The sequence below is a fragment of the Suricata suricatta genome, chromosome 4 (assembly GCF_006229205.1).
Source record: "Suricata suricatta isolate VVHF042 chromosome 4, meerkat_22Aug2017_6uvM2_HiC, whole genome shotgun sequence".
Classification (NCBI taxonomy): Eukaryota; Metazoa; Chordata; class Mammalia; order Carnivora; family Herpestidae; genus Suricata; species Suricata suricatta.
The window spans coordinates 15,929,583-15,943,465 of record NC_043703.1 but is presented as its reverse complement, the minus strand read 5'-3'; the positions used below and the strand labels follow the sequence as shown (position 1 = coordinate 15,943,465).

The following is a 13,883-nucleotide window of genomic DNA, read 5'->3' as shown; positions in this document are numbered from 1 at the left end:
AGAAGGATCATTTGCATAGAGAGATAGAGGATATTGTTTAGTGTTTATAGCAAGGAGTTTAAATCTTTCAATTTATTTCTTGGATGGAAGATACCCGCATTTGTGAGGTCATGATATTCACAAAAATGCATCCTTAAGACACTTGTTTACTCTGATATATTTTAAGGGTCTCATAGATTGAGAAATGTCCATTTCTGTGAGCTAAACCCAGGAAATACTACATTTGCCATTGAAGTTTGTCTAGCTCTCTGAGAAAGCAAAGGTAAATGAAATGAGGAACTGAGCCGGATAGAACATTCTTCATTATCCAAGGTGTCGTCATCAGCATTTTTCATAAACCTGCTTCTGCTCTCCTCTAAAACCTTAGTTGTGAGGGTTTTTGTCCCTTTTCTTTTTACTATTTATTTTGAACATTTTTCAAAGTGTCCTGCATTTGTTGCTCTGGTCATGGCACTATGATTAGGACGCAAAAATTGAACAAACAACTATTTGTAGAAACTCAGGCCCTGGTCAAGATGGATTTCTTTCAAGTCAGAAGACTAAAATTGTCTCTTAAGAGATTTTTGGTGGCCTTAGAAGACCTTTAAAATATGAAGCCTTATTACTGATTTAAATAAAATTTGATAAACATGAATGAATTTTTTCCTATAGCTGCTCCATATTTTCTAATCTTCTAAGGTACTTCAGCATAACTCCTATTCTCAAAACTACTTAGAGTAAATAACAGCCTCCTTTTCAGATAATAGTTGAAACTCAATAAAAACAGTGAAAGGAACATAGAGTTGAGCACTCTTTTTTTTTTCTAGCAAATGCAATTTAATTAAATTTATTTTACATCTGTTTACTCATTTTCACTAAGACTTGAGAGATTCAAGAAAGCTCTTGTTAATAAAAGAAGATAAGAGTGAATAGTAAATTTTAGAAAAACTATTTTTAAAAACTTAGTGAAGGCATTATTTCTTAAAATATTAAGCAAATTAATATATTACTATTTTTAGAAGTGCTTCTGTTTTGTAAAAATGTTGATTGGTTAGACTATGTACAGTCTAGAAAATAGCTCTGGAAAGCATTATTCTTATTTCTGGATGTCTTCTCAGGACATTTGATGATGCTAATAGTCATCTGTGAGTGAAGCTTTTTCATCTATTAATGATTAGAGATCAACTTTTTCTTCATCTCAAAGCTCATGCACCTGAACACTGAAGTCATGCCCCTCTGTCTTCCCATATCTTCAGACAAAAATATCTATAATTTATGCCACACAATAGTCCTCTTTACCACCCTAACAAAGAACTTGCTGTCTCCTATGATAACCATTTCCTATTTTTACCATTGCAAATATCAACACAATACAATCTAAATTAAGGGATATACTAGTGGTTCATGTAATGTAGCTCGAAGCCTGCCAAATAGTGGCCTTTGGGTAAATATTTGTGACTGGTGGAATGTCTAAGTGAATACGTACCTTATCATCATCATCATCACCCTTTCGTCTCTCAAGGTACCACCAATGAAATGAATATTCTTAGTTCAGAGTAAATGGAGGCTCTCAGAATAGTGGTATTTAGTCTGGTTTTGCAGATCGATCATCCAAGTTTTCTACAAGCATAATGACTAAAGAAGAGTGATTTGGGTCATTGTATGACTGTTTATCCCCATATGTTGGTTTCCCATGACTTCTAAGTCTCTTGAAACTACATTTTCTCACATTACTTTTAAAACAAAAATAAAATCCATATCCTAAGCCTGCCACATATTTCCTTAGAAATGGCTTTAAAACAGAGCCAAAAAGGTTGTCAGAATGTTTTTTATTCCATATGTAATTCTCATGGTTATTATTACTATCATCACTTCCCATCATATACAATAATTCGCCAAGATAAAGAGGTGGGGTAGGGGAAGGATAGATGGAAGGGAAGATAAAGCATCCCTTGTGAGGGGCCTTATCAAAATCTCAGTTATGGATGGGACAGTTTGAAAGAAAGAAAAACAAATTTGGACTGTGGGGATTCTGATAACCCCATACCGAAGGACTGTGTTCATTTCCTCCCCATCTTCCACCTCAACAAGCACTGCTTTAGGAACTTTCTATTTTAAACTTTTCAACTGATCCATTTTATATACATATATTAAATATATACTTCAACTACACACACACACACACACACACACACACACACACACACACACCCCTTATATCTAAATCTGTAACCCAAGATAGATACCAACAGCGGTTTTCGATAGAGATATGATGACATTGGCCAGATGCCCAATCTGCAAGTCAGAACTGAGATGGGACAAACAGCACCTGTAGACAACCAGCTGTGGGGAAGGTATGGTCCGGGTGCCTTTCTTATTGTTTGAAATGTGCATAACTGCATGGGAGATTTTATAGGGACTTCCACAATGGACAACAGGTCAGAGAAGCAAATTAATCAGGTGATGAGTTTTCTCCCCTCGTAAGCATAACAAATATGCCTTCCCTAATATGCCCTTGAGCATTACAACTGAACTATAGAAAAGGGAATAGTTGATAATTGTATCTCTTAAAGCTCATAAAGGACTTATCATAGTATCTGTTTATTAATCCTTCAAATGTTTGTTTATTGACTACCTGCTATGCGCCGGGCACTCTTCCAGGTTCTAGGCACACATCAGGGATTGAAACCCTGAGGAAAGGGCCCATCTCTGTGGTCTGCATGGAGTTGATAATCTCATGGAGGTGTGGTGAGTGACGTCAGAGAGTACGCCAAGTACGTAAGTGGTTTGGTAGATGATGAGAAATACTATGAAGAACAATAAAATGAGTAGGGAGATGGGGAATGTTGGGAGAAGGGATCTGCAGTGAAGGGACCACAGGAAAGACTTTACTGAGTTTGAACTAAAGGCATAAAGGAGAGGAGATGAATTATGATACTACCCTCAATTTGGGACTTTCACGGTCCCCTTCAAATTACAAGTGACATAAGTTGTTCAGTTGTGTTCATTAATCACTAAGAGAGTTGTAAGGCATTTAAAAAATATATAAGCTTTTAGCGGATGCTACAGCAATGGGGCATCGTTCTATACGGCCATGGTCTAGTTTGAATTATATTCATAATTCATTCTTGATGTACATTTTAAATGAAATGTTCTAAGCAACACTTGTGCAGGAAAATGATGCCAGATTAGAGTATGTAAAAGAGTAGCCACCTAAACTAAACATGTAGCAGAAACTAAATTATTTACTTTATAAACATTTCAAATGTCAGAGTCTAATTCTGTAGACAAGTGTTTTCTAAAACACTGTGCAGCAATTAAGGATAAAGACCGACAAAAAGTCAAGGTCAAGAAGCAGCCTTCTGTAATTAGGCTAGAGTTAAGGCAGCTTTTTGCTAGGAGGAATTCACACCATGTTCAGAATGATAAGTGAGGCTGAAATTGATAAACAGTTTAATATTACAATTGCTTTGTTGTACTCTGATGGTATCACATTTGCTAAACAATGCAAATCCTTTATGAGATAAAATCTCCTGATCATATTTCAAAGCTTTTAGTAGAAAGCAAATGACAGTTCAGGTTGCAAGATAGATTAGATGAATTTACTACTAATCCAAAGAACAAAGATCTAAAGTGATTGAAAAATAAATTCAGCTCCACAAGTAGTTAATGCAGAGCTGAAAACTTCCCAATCCCAATTACAATCTGGGATGTTGTGGCAAATTTCAAGGCAAAGCTTTAAAAGGTCATTTATTTTGTGTGGAAAAACCGTTTCTTTTATTATTTTTATTTTTTTAGTGTTTATTTTTTAGAGATAGAGACAGAACACGAGTTGGGGAGGGGCAGAGAGAGGGGGAGACACAGAATCCAAAGCAAACTCCAGGCTCTGAGCTGTCAGCACAGAGCCCGATGCGGGGCTCAAACCCACAAACCACAAGATCATGACCTGAGACAAAGTTGGACATGAAACCGACTGAGCCACCCAGGTGCCCCAAAAAACTATTTCTTTTAAAAGAGAGTCATGCTTGTAACATGACTGGTACTGGGAAAACAGTAAGTAACTTTTTTATTTGTTGTGGTTTTTTTTTTATTTAGAAGTGGAATTTGAAGTTATTTATTTTATAATTATTTAGGAAGCTAAATACTTAATATACACAATATATTATGAATTTTTTTTCTCATTTTGCCTGAACATGTATATGACATAGATACTCAGCCGGAATGTTCTTAATCTCCACAACAAGACATGGAGCCAGGGGGCATGTTATTTCATCCTTGTCAGAAGACTGCCACCCCTTCTTCACACCCCCATTTCGTACATGCTCATTGCCATCACTTCTCTTATGAACTTTGAGATTCATTAAACTACCTTGAAGGATAGACGGTGTAGCCCCACAGAGCTTAATTTGTACTGTATTCAAATCCCTATGTCTGTATTTAGTTTCTACAATTTCTCCATGCCTATACTCTCTTGTAGAAATAATGTTAATAATGGATAAAGAAAGGGAATAAAACCCAGGATCCTTTGTGTCTTTTTACTACTAGTTTTAATTTTCTTCATAAACGAATTGGTGCTCTCTCCTTACACTCTTACTCTGCTTGACCTATGCGTGCTGTTAGACAGTACAACCCACATGTTGAACTCTCATTCTTTTAAGGTTTATTTATGTAGAGAAAGAGAGAGGGTGAGAGAGAGTGAGCAGGGAAGGAGGAGAGAGAGGGGGACAGAGAATTCCAAGCAGAGTCAGCACTGTCAGCACAGAGCCCCAAGTGGGACTTGATCTTAGGAACCATGAAATTATCATCTGGCGCAAAATCAAGAGTTGGATGCTCAACTGACTGAGCCACCCAGGTGCCCCTCTCATTGGTTTTTTATTACCGACTTTTCTAGTCCTCCAAATTCCCTGGCTAACTGTCTGCCTGTCATCTTACATCATTTTCTTAAGTTGTGGTTCCTCCATGTGTTACGGGTTCCACTATGTAAAAATAATGATCTTTGCTATGGTGGTATTTTAATGCCAATAAAAAAGAGCCAGGAAAACAAAAACAAATGCTCTTTCTGTCTCTCTCTCACACATATATATATAATACAATTGTAGAAAAGAATATAACAGATGTCAAATATGTTCAGAGCTGCTTGATTAGTCATATTCGGTATTAATTGACCCTCTATAAGTCTTAGACTACATTCTACTGACTGTTTTAAAAGAAAGAGTATGTACTAATTTTGACATTGAAATAAATAAATACTTTGTGATGTCAATACTTCTATTTGTGGTGATTTGTCTTTAAACTGGTAATTTAGAATGTGAATGTCTCAACGTAGGAGGAATATGGAGATAATATGATTCTACCAAAATGTGCCAAATGAGGTTCATTTAAATATAAAGATGATTGGGGCACCTGGGTGGCTCAGTCTGTTAAGCGTCTGACTGTTGATTTTGGCTCAGGATATGATCGCCTGGGCTCCTCGCTGGTTATGGAGCCTGCTTGGGATTTCCTTTCTCCTTTTTCGTCTGCCGCTCCCCAGCTCGTGCAAGCATGTGCGCACTCTCTCTTTCTCCCTCTCCAAACAAACAAACAAACAAACAAATAAAAAGATGATTGAGTTTAACTCATACCATGAAGAACTTGCTTCGTTTTGATGGTCTTTTAAAATGAGCAGATACCTCCTGTAGTTCATTGCCAGGTAAAGAGTTAGGGAAAACTGGGTCTAAAATGCAGATTTCTTAGTCATCTGCATTCTTCTGTTCATGTTGTGCTTCCACGAAAGGTTACAGACACTGTGTAATTGGAATTTGGCAAGCAGTTTTCAAGTATCTCATGATCACCTTGTGAATAAGAAGGATAAATGTGAGCCAGATGACAGGACAGACAAGTGGATTTGTGGCTGACTGCAGTTGTACCCCAGTGGTGGATTAATGCGCTGATATCAGCAGAGAGGTTGATGTCCAATGTCATTCCTCTGGGCTTGGGTGCGGTTTTTGTTCATGTTTTCTAGTTCTCCACTTTAATCAAAGATTAAAGGAAACATGCTCATCAAATTTGTTAATGATAGCAGGTTTGGAGAAAATTAATATAAGGTTGACATTATCAGTCTTCAAGAGCTTTCAACAGGCTGGAGAAATGGGTGCAAACAAATAACGCGAATTTATCAATAAAATATCAGCACCGGACATTGGCGACTCAAGCACCGGTATGCAGAACAGCGTGCAGAAGGGCCTGAGCAGGTTTCAGTGCAGAGAAGTGAGTGGGCAGGTGTAAACGGAGAGACAAGTTGTGGTGGACACACGCAGGATCCCACAGGGAGCAGGCAGGAGGCGGAGGCTGCAGGAGCAGGGTGTGGGTGCGTCAGTGCAGCAACGTATGACTAGATGCCAGCAGCGGGTGAGGGAAGTGGTGGACCATGGATGACTGTTGAACTTTAAGGTCCCGGGTTGTGGGGCATCCCAGGATAGAACAGACAGATGTGAATGTGATAGACCAAGTGGTGTAGAAGAAACAGCAAAATTATGATGTCCAAAAGACTGGGGCTCAAATTTGGTCTCTAACAGAATTACGTTTTTGAACTTAATTGTCCTTATTATCATTTTTTCTTGCCTATAAAAAGGGGCCAATTCTGTTTATTTTGATAGAAAAAATAACAAATCATTAATAAAATTAATATTTTTAATTCATTAGCCCTGATCATCAGACTAAAAAATTTCTCTATAATTATCAGTATATTTTTTACTGTGACTGTTTCTATGTTTCAATTTTCCTTGTTTATAGGTTTTTGCTCTTTAAAAATAATAGATAAATAAATAACTTAAATTTTCATGAGATTTGTCTGTTTTATTAGGCTCTTGAATGGGCCAACTCTTTGTTTACATTATCTTGATTTTTTAATGGTTTTTAATACATTTACTGCTTCTTTCATCTTTATTATTTCCTTCCTTTTATTTTTCTTCCAAGCAGAGATCTTAAGATCTATTATTTGTTATTTTCTTCTTTTCGTACTCAAGTACTAGAAACATTTAAAATTATGAAAGTCTCTCTGTGTGGTACTTTAACCATTATATAATATACAGTCGCCCCATTAGTATTATTTCTAAGGTATGTTTATTTCTATCCTGGACAAATTATTATTTGGGAGCATGGATCTTAAGTATTGTAAGTTTTTCTGTTTTTGGTTGTTTGTTTGCTGATACTTAACGGCATTTATTTTTTTAATTGACTTTACTGAAATTAGCATGGAATTTCTGATTTTTCTATTTATTTAGTTTCCAATATATAAAAATATTTTAGGATATAGACTTAGCTCCCGCTTGAGAGAGCTTCATTCCTTTTGTACTGTGTATTTATCCATTCTGTGTTATCTTAAGTTTTTGCTAATGTGTTTGCTGGTAGATAGTCAGCAATTTTTTGCCTCCTGTGGAATCTGATGCTATTGACTCTTGCTCTGTGGAAGTCTCTGTCCCCCTGATTTGCATGGCCTGTCTTCAATCTGACCTCCTACTTCTCTGAACATTGTTTCTTCTTCCCTTTTATCTCTTCTTCATCTCACCCCTTCCAGCCACAGGCACTCTCTGCCCTTCCTAACTCATTCCTACGATTTTTATCCCTGCTGCACTTGAATGGCTTTACTTGGCTTCTCAGTGCCTGACTCTGACCTCTCTAGTGAACTTCTCTACCTGGATTCCCACCAGGACCTTCAACTCAGGATGTTCCAGACTAACCTGATTGCCTTTCCCAAACCTGCTTTCCTGAGTCCCTTCCTTTCTGCTGGTCAATTACTCCACTTTTAAAAGCAAGAAAAATAGGGTGGTACCTCTTCATTGGACATCAAGTATTGTCGGTTTTGTGACCTCAATGTGGCACTCAAATCTGCAATGTCCTCTCTGTGCCATCGCTGAGAACCTCACTCACTTCTGTGGACTTCCCATCTCCAATCTCAGCCTAAGCTCAGTCCATTCCCAACATTCACAGAAGAGTTCACCATCTACTTACAAACTCAACTCATTATTTCCTGGGCAAAACCAGTCCTAGACTCCCAGTTCTTCCTGGAATAGATTTTACACCATTTAAGCTTACTTACCTGATTTGTCTGTTCATCCACTGTCCTTTTTGGCCGTCCTGCTCGAATTCAACCAGTCTTCTTCTTAGCCTGTACACTCCAGAACTGCTAGCACCTGAGCTGTTCTGAGTTCTATGCTCTGCACTTTGGTACCGTTCCTTTTCTCTGCCTGCAGTGTCTCCCCTTTGACCTCCTATGTGACCTAAAAAGTGTTTATTATCCTCTAGAGTACTCTCCCAACATCCTCATCTATGATCCTTTCTAATGCACCCTCCTGTCCTGATGTCGTGATTTAAAGCACTGCCTTCTCTACACCAGGTCTTTACCTTTCATAAGCTTCTTAATGTTTCCATTATTATGCTTAGCAAATGTTACTGCAGCTATCTGTGTAGAAGTCTTCTTCTCTCTCTTAGATTTTAACATTTTTATGGGAAGAAATGGGTCTTATTCATATCTATATTCAGAGTGCTTAGTATAGTGCCTGGCTCATAATATGACTTGATAATGTAAAAATAAAGAAAGTGTTAAACGATCATATTTGGTGGATGGAAATATGATGTTGTGATTTTCTTATGATCAATTGTCTTCTATAATGGTATGATAATCTTCTTTAATCTAATGTCATACTGACTGCCTTCATTTCTACTTTGGCTAATATTACCAACCACATGCTCCTTTTGTTCAGATTTGATTGATAGATCTTTGTTGAATATTTTATTTTTAGCCATTTAATGACATATTGCTTTGTAAGCAGACAATTGTTGAATTTTTCAATGCAGTCTGAGAATCTCTGCCTTTTAAATGAGGTGAGGGAGACAGTTTCATGCTTAATGTAATAATTTCTATTTTTTGTCTCCTACTTACCTAGCTTTGTATTTGCACCATTTTTTTTTGTAATGTAAGACTTCTCTTTGCTTTTTTATTTTTGTGTGGAATTTGCCATGTTTTCTTCTCTAATTGTAAAGTTTATCACTCAATGTTTAATCAGTGCCTATTTTAGAATACTCTACAACGTTCTTAATTCTATAGAATCTTCTCGTTTTTATCCTATATCTGCTTCCACCATAATTAATCTGGACTTAATAATTCTTTAAATTGACTAATATTATTAGTATTAATCTGAAAAGTTCATATTTACTTATATCTTCAGTTAGTAGTGTTTACTGATAATCAGTGCAATGCCTGGTGTAGATTCTCCAGCAGATTATTAGGGTGGATATCTGTATTTACTGAATTTTCTAAGTCTTTCAAAGTATAAGAATGTCTTGTTTTCATACATGAATTAAAACTAATAATACTGTAGATTCGAGTAGATGTTTCTATTCTATTTTTATACTTTTGATTTATCTAGAGAAACACCAATAAGTCTGATGTATATTTCATAACAGATTATTTACACTTATTTAAGAAGCATATAGAATACTCTTCTTTCTTTGTATTGTTTCTTTAAAATAAGCCTCTGAATTAGATTCAGTTTCTGATTGTTATACATAGGAATCAAAGATGCAATTTCAAGTATGACTTCTTTCTTAGTTATGAAATATTTAATCAACTACATCTCCACTTTTCAGATGTTTCAACTTCCTGAATGTTTTCTTCATTATTTCTTGTCTTTAGTTCTGGATTTTTAAAGTATATGTTGTCGTTTAATTGGTTTGACCTTAAATTCCTATTAATACAAGTCATATTTTTCTAGCCTATTTATTTCTTTGTAAGATATTTCAATCTTACTATATTTTAATTTTACACATCTTGGGGATGGTCAATTTTAGATTTTACTCCAAGAAATTCACTGTCTTCTACATTGCTGTGGTTTGGAAATTTTTTCCTTTGGTCTGGCTTGCTTATTCTCCTTTTTAATCTTTGATTTTTGCTGCTTTTTAAAAGAGGCTTTCTAAGTAGTTTTCTGAAGAAAGATTTTTTGTAATGCAACCCACCATCATATTAAGAGTCTCAATTTATTTTTGAACAGATTATATTAAATATTTCATACTTCAACAGTAAAGTGATTTTCATAACAAACAATTTTATAAAACATACAAAACTTCAATCAACATGTGTCACATGTATATGGAAAAAGGAGAAGGAGAAAGGGAAAGAGATGATTTCCAGAATATGTAGAGTTCTATAAATATTTTTAATACACAATTTTAAAAGTTATATATATATATACATATATATATATATATTTTTTTTTTAGAGAGAGAGAATGAAAGCATGTTTGTGGGTCAGAGAGGCAGAGGGAGTGAAAGAGAGAATCCCAAGCAGGTTCCACACTCAACATGGAACTTGACATGGAGTTTGAGCCCATGACCCTGAGATCATGACCTTAGCTCAGACCCTTAACTGACTGAGCTACCCAGGTACCCCAGGAGTTTGACAAATATTAATGTTAACATTAATTATAAATGGTGACATTCCCAGGGATAAAAGCAAAGGCCTTAAACTAGTATTGTCCCCCAAAAAACCAAGAGTCAATAGTCACATAGAAATTCTTCAACTTCATTAGTAATGAAAGAAATGCAATGTAAAATGATAAAATATTACTCATTTTGGAGAGGTTGGCAATAAAACAGGCACCTATAAATATGCTTATTGAGGTGTTCTAACCTTCTGGATTGCAACTTTGGGTAATAAAATGTTCTATTCATTGTAGAGCTATTCTGAATTTTCTACATTTTCTATAACAGAGAACAGAAAGTTGTAACAAAGAAAATACAGTGTATGGTTAAGCCTGATAATAAATCCTGAAGAGAAAAAAAGATTTGGTGAAATGGTTAGAAAATGCCTCCTAGAATAAATAGAATTTATTTAGCGTCTTTATGAATTGGTGAGATTCATCTATGAAAACAATGGAAGACAAAGGGCTACTTTGGGTCAAGAAAAGGGATTAGCAAAGATAAAAAGGAAGAATGCTTAGGTGCTTGACAGTGTTTAAGGAAGTAGACCTTAAATGTTATCACCATATTACATATAGACTCACACACACAAATATAATTATGTGAAGGGATAGAAATGTTAACTAATGCTGTTACTAAGCATTTTGCAATATATACATGCATCTCATCTTTGCATCTTGTGCCTTAAGCTTACATATGTTGTATTTTAATAATAGCTCAATAAAGTTGGGAAAAATTTTGAAAATAAAATGAATAACAAAAAAAATAGATAGGCAAAATTTTAAGAGAGGAGAAAAAAGGAAAACAGCTGACAGTAATTTGTATCTAATGTTATATTTGAGTTTTCAAGTGAAAATTAGAATTCTTGGGTTGACCACTACGACCAGGGCAGCATCAATACTTAAAATCTTTTCCCATCAGATTGGTGGTTATATTGACAAATGTGATTTTTAGGTATTGCTCAATGAAGGGTGTCACCATTTGGAAGATTGGCATTAACTCAGAGCACTAATGTTTTCTAAATGACCAATGCATTCATGGTTTTACAACATTGTGACTACTTAAAAGACCACCCATTCAAAGTGAAAGAGGGGCCAATGGATTTTAATATGGCAGTGTACAAAATGTTCATTGATATTGTTTCAGATAGTTATTTTTATTACTGTTTTTTTAAAGCTTCTCTTGGGGCACCTGGATGGCTCAGTTGGTTAGGCTCTGACTTGTACTCAGGTCATGATCTCACATTCATGAGACCAAGACCCCAGTCAGGTTCTGTGCTGACAGCTCAGAGCCTGGAGCCTGCTTTGGATTCTGTGTCTCCCTGTCTCTTTGCCCCTCCCCTACTCACGCTCGCTCTCTGCTCTCTCTCTCTCAAAAATAAATAAACCTTAAAAAATTTAGAAAATGGCTTTCATTCTTCCAAATGCATACCTATGTGTGCATTTTCTTCATAGACTTCAAGTAAAATAATGTATCCAAACAGATTTAATGCAGCAGGTCTGATAATTCATCTATCTGTCATTAAGACAGATAATAAAATTTTGCAAAAATGTAAAGCGATGCAGCTTTTCTCAACAAATTGTTTTTGTTTTGGAAAATATACTTAATTTTCATAAAAAAAATTTTAAAAAGATTAAAAAAGCACTTACAATATTTTTTGAGATCATTTGTTGATCAGGGAACTGGAATAAAAGGTCTAGTGCAGAGAAATAATAAATATACTGTATCTCTCTTTTGTTGGTAAACATGAATATTAGAGCTGCCATTGTGATAAAAGAATTGACAGTGACATATAACTATTCATTCAAAAAATATAAAGAAATACAGCATGGTACCCTACCCAGAGAACAATTTTTTAAGGTTATATTTTTACAAATAAAAATCTTACTTTGGGGTGGTTGATATTTTCTAGTTCAAACCAATTTGTGGTAAAAAGTATATTATCTCTGAAGAAGATGAAGATACAGTCAGTGCTTAAGATATCACAGTTGAGTTAACAAGCAAGCAAACAACAACAACAACAACAACAAAAACATGACTCAGCACAGCCTACATGTTCTGAACAGATTAGTTTAAAATTCAGTGCATTTGTTTATGTCATTGGCTCGAAGACCAAAACTAGAAACAGCTTAGTACTTCCTAGTCAAGCTTAAATGACTCCACCTAAGCATTTCAGCCAACCCCCTGGTGCTCTGGCTGATTTTAGCTCATTTTTTGGGTGGCATCAGACCCTGCACATGGGAGCTACTCAGTGAAGATTTCATTTGCCAGCTTCTGAACCAGACCCATGGTGACTCCAAGGAGAGTCAACACAAGTTGGACCTGTTGGCCATGGTTCATAGGTTATGCTGCAGTGGCTTCTCTGGGTGTCTAGAGGATCTAGAGGAATATGTGAAGGTCTTTGTGTACCTTGACTTCTCCTTTGGAGGCAAAGTCAGTGTGCAAAATCAGTAAGGAAGGAAAGTGGCAAGACTATGTATATTTTTTTTCTTTAGGCCACTGAAACTCCCAAGCTTTGGGTTCTCACTTGCAGAGTAAGGGGTACAGAATTGGCTACCTTATAAGAATAGTGTTATTTTGCAAGTTGTACTATTTCAAGTAATGCCAAAAAAAGAAAGAAAGAAAGAAAAAAGAAATACAAATTGCCCAGAAGTAATGGAATGTAAGGCGAGTGAGGTGGACTTGGACTCTTTTGCAATATTCTGCATCTGATGTCCGAGGGATGTGGGGTATGTGGCCTCACCACCAACAGTGCAGAGATGATGGCATCTGTTTACTGTGTTAGTCATTGGGTTTAGGGTTCTCAGAATAAATGATGATTATTGAGTTTTATAGTTACTCTCCAGTGACCATGCATGTATATCTTAGGATTTCTCCTTTGCTAGGTCTTTGCAAAAATAAACAAGGTCAGCTTTGTTCTCATGAGCACAGTCCTCTCCCCTTTGAGCCCGACGATTTCTCTTCCCCACCTTCCTGTTTTATGCTTACCATTCTGTCCCCTCGCTGAAATTCTAGCCACATGATTCCACTTGGTGTGGTCTGCATGTCAGTGTGGTTTTGACATACTCTTTAATAATTCTCTCTTGCTCTATTTTCTCTGACAGTATTTCTAATCTAATATTAATCAGTTCTATTGTTTCTGATGAGCGTACTGAGCACCGGGGTCCAGCATGACATATTCATTTTAGTTTGGATTTTAATGTTGTGAATTGGGTTCTACGGATAAGTTAGAATAAGTAGAGTGCCGCATAGATTTTCCGTTTTCCGGTCTATCTTGGGTCAGAAGACTCTGCTAGATTCTTTCAAAGGCAAACAAGCCATCTTACAAAGTGCAGGAGTTGATGTTTTTCAGGGCTAATGTTCATCTACGGTGTGCACTTCACACAGTGTATTAGACATGCCATGTTCAGGAGCTCAGCGGGGCTCTTCTTTATGCAAGTCAAGGCTGA

At 36.1% G+C, this 13,883-nt stretch overlaps 1 protein-coding gene across 1 annotated transcript in view; it reads left to right on the top strand.

Moving 5' to 3' along the window:
- The window catches only part of GPC6 (glypican 6), a 1,091,050-nt gene that overhangs the window by 461,609 nt on the left and 615,558 nt on the right, over positions 1-13,883 (top strand). The window lies entirely within an intron of this gene.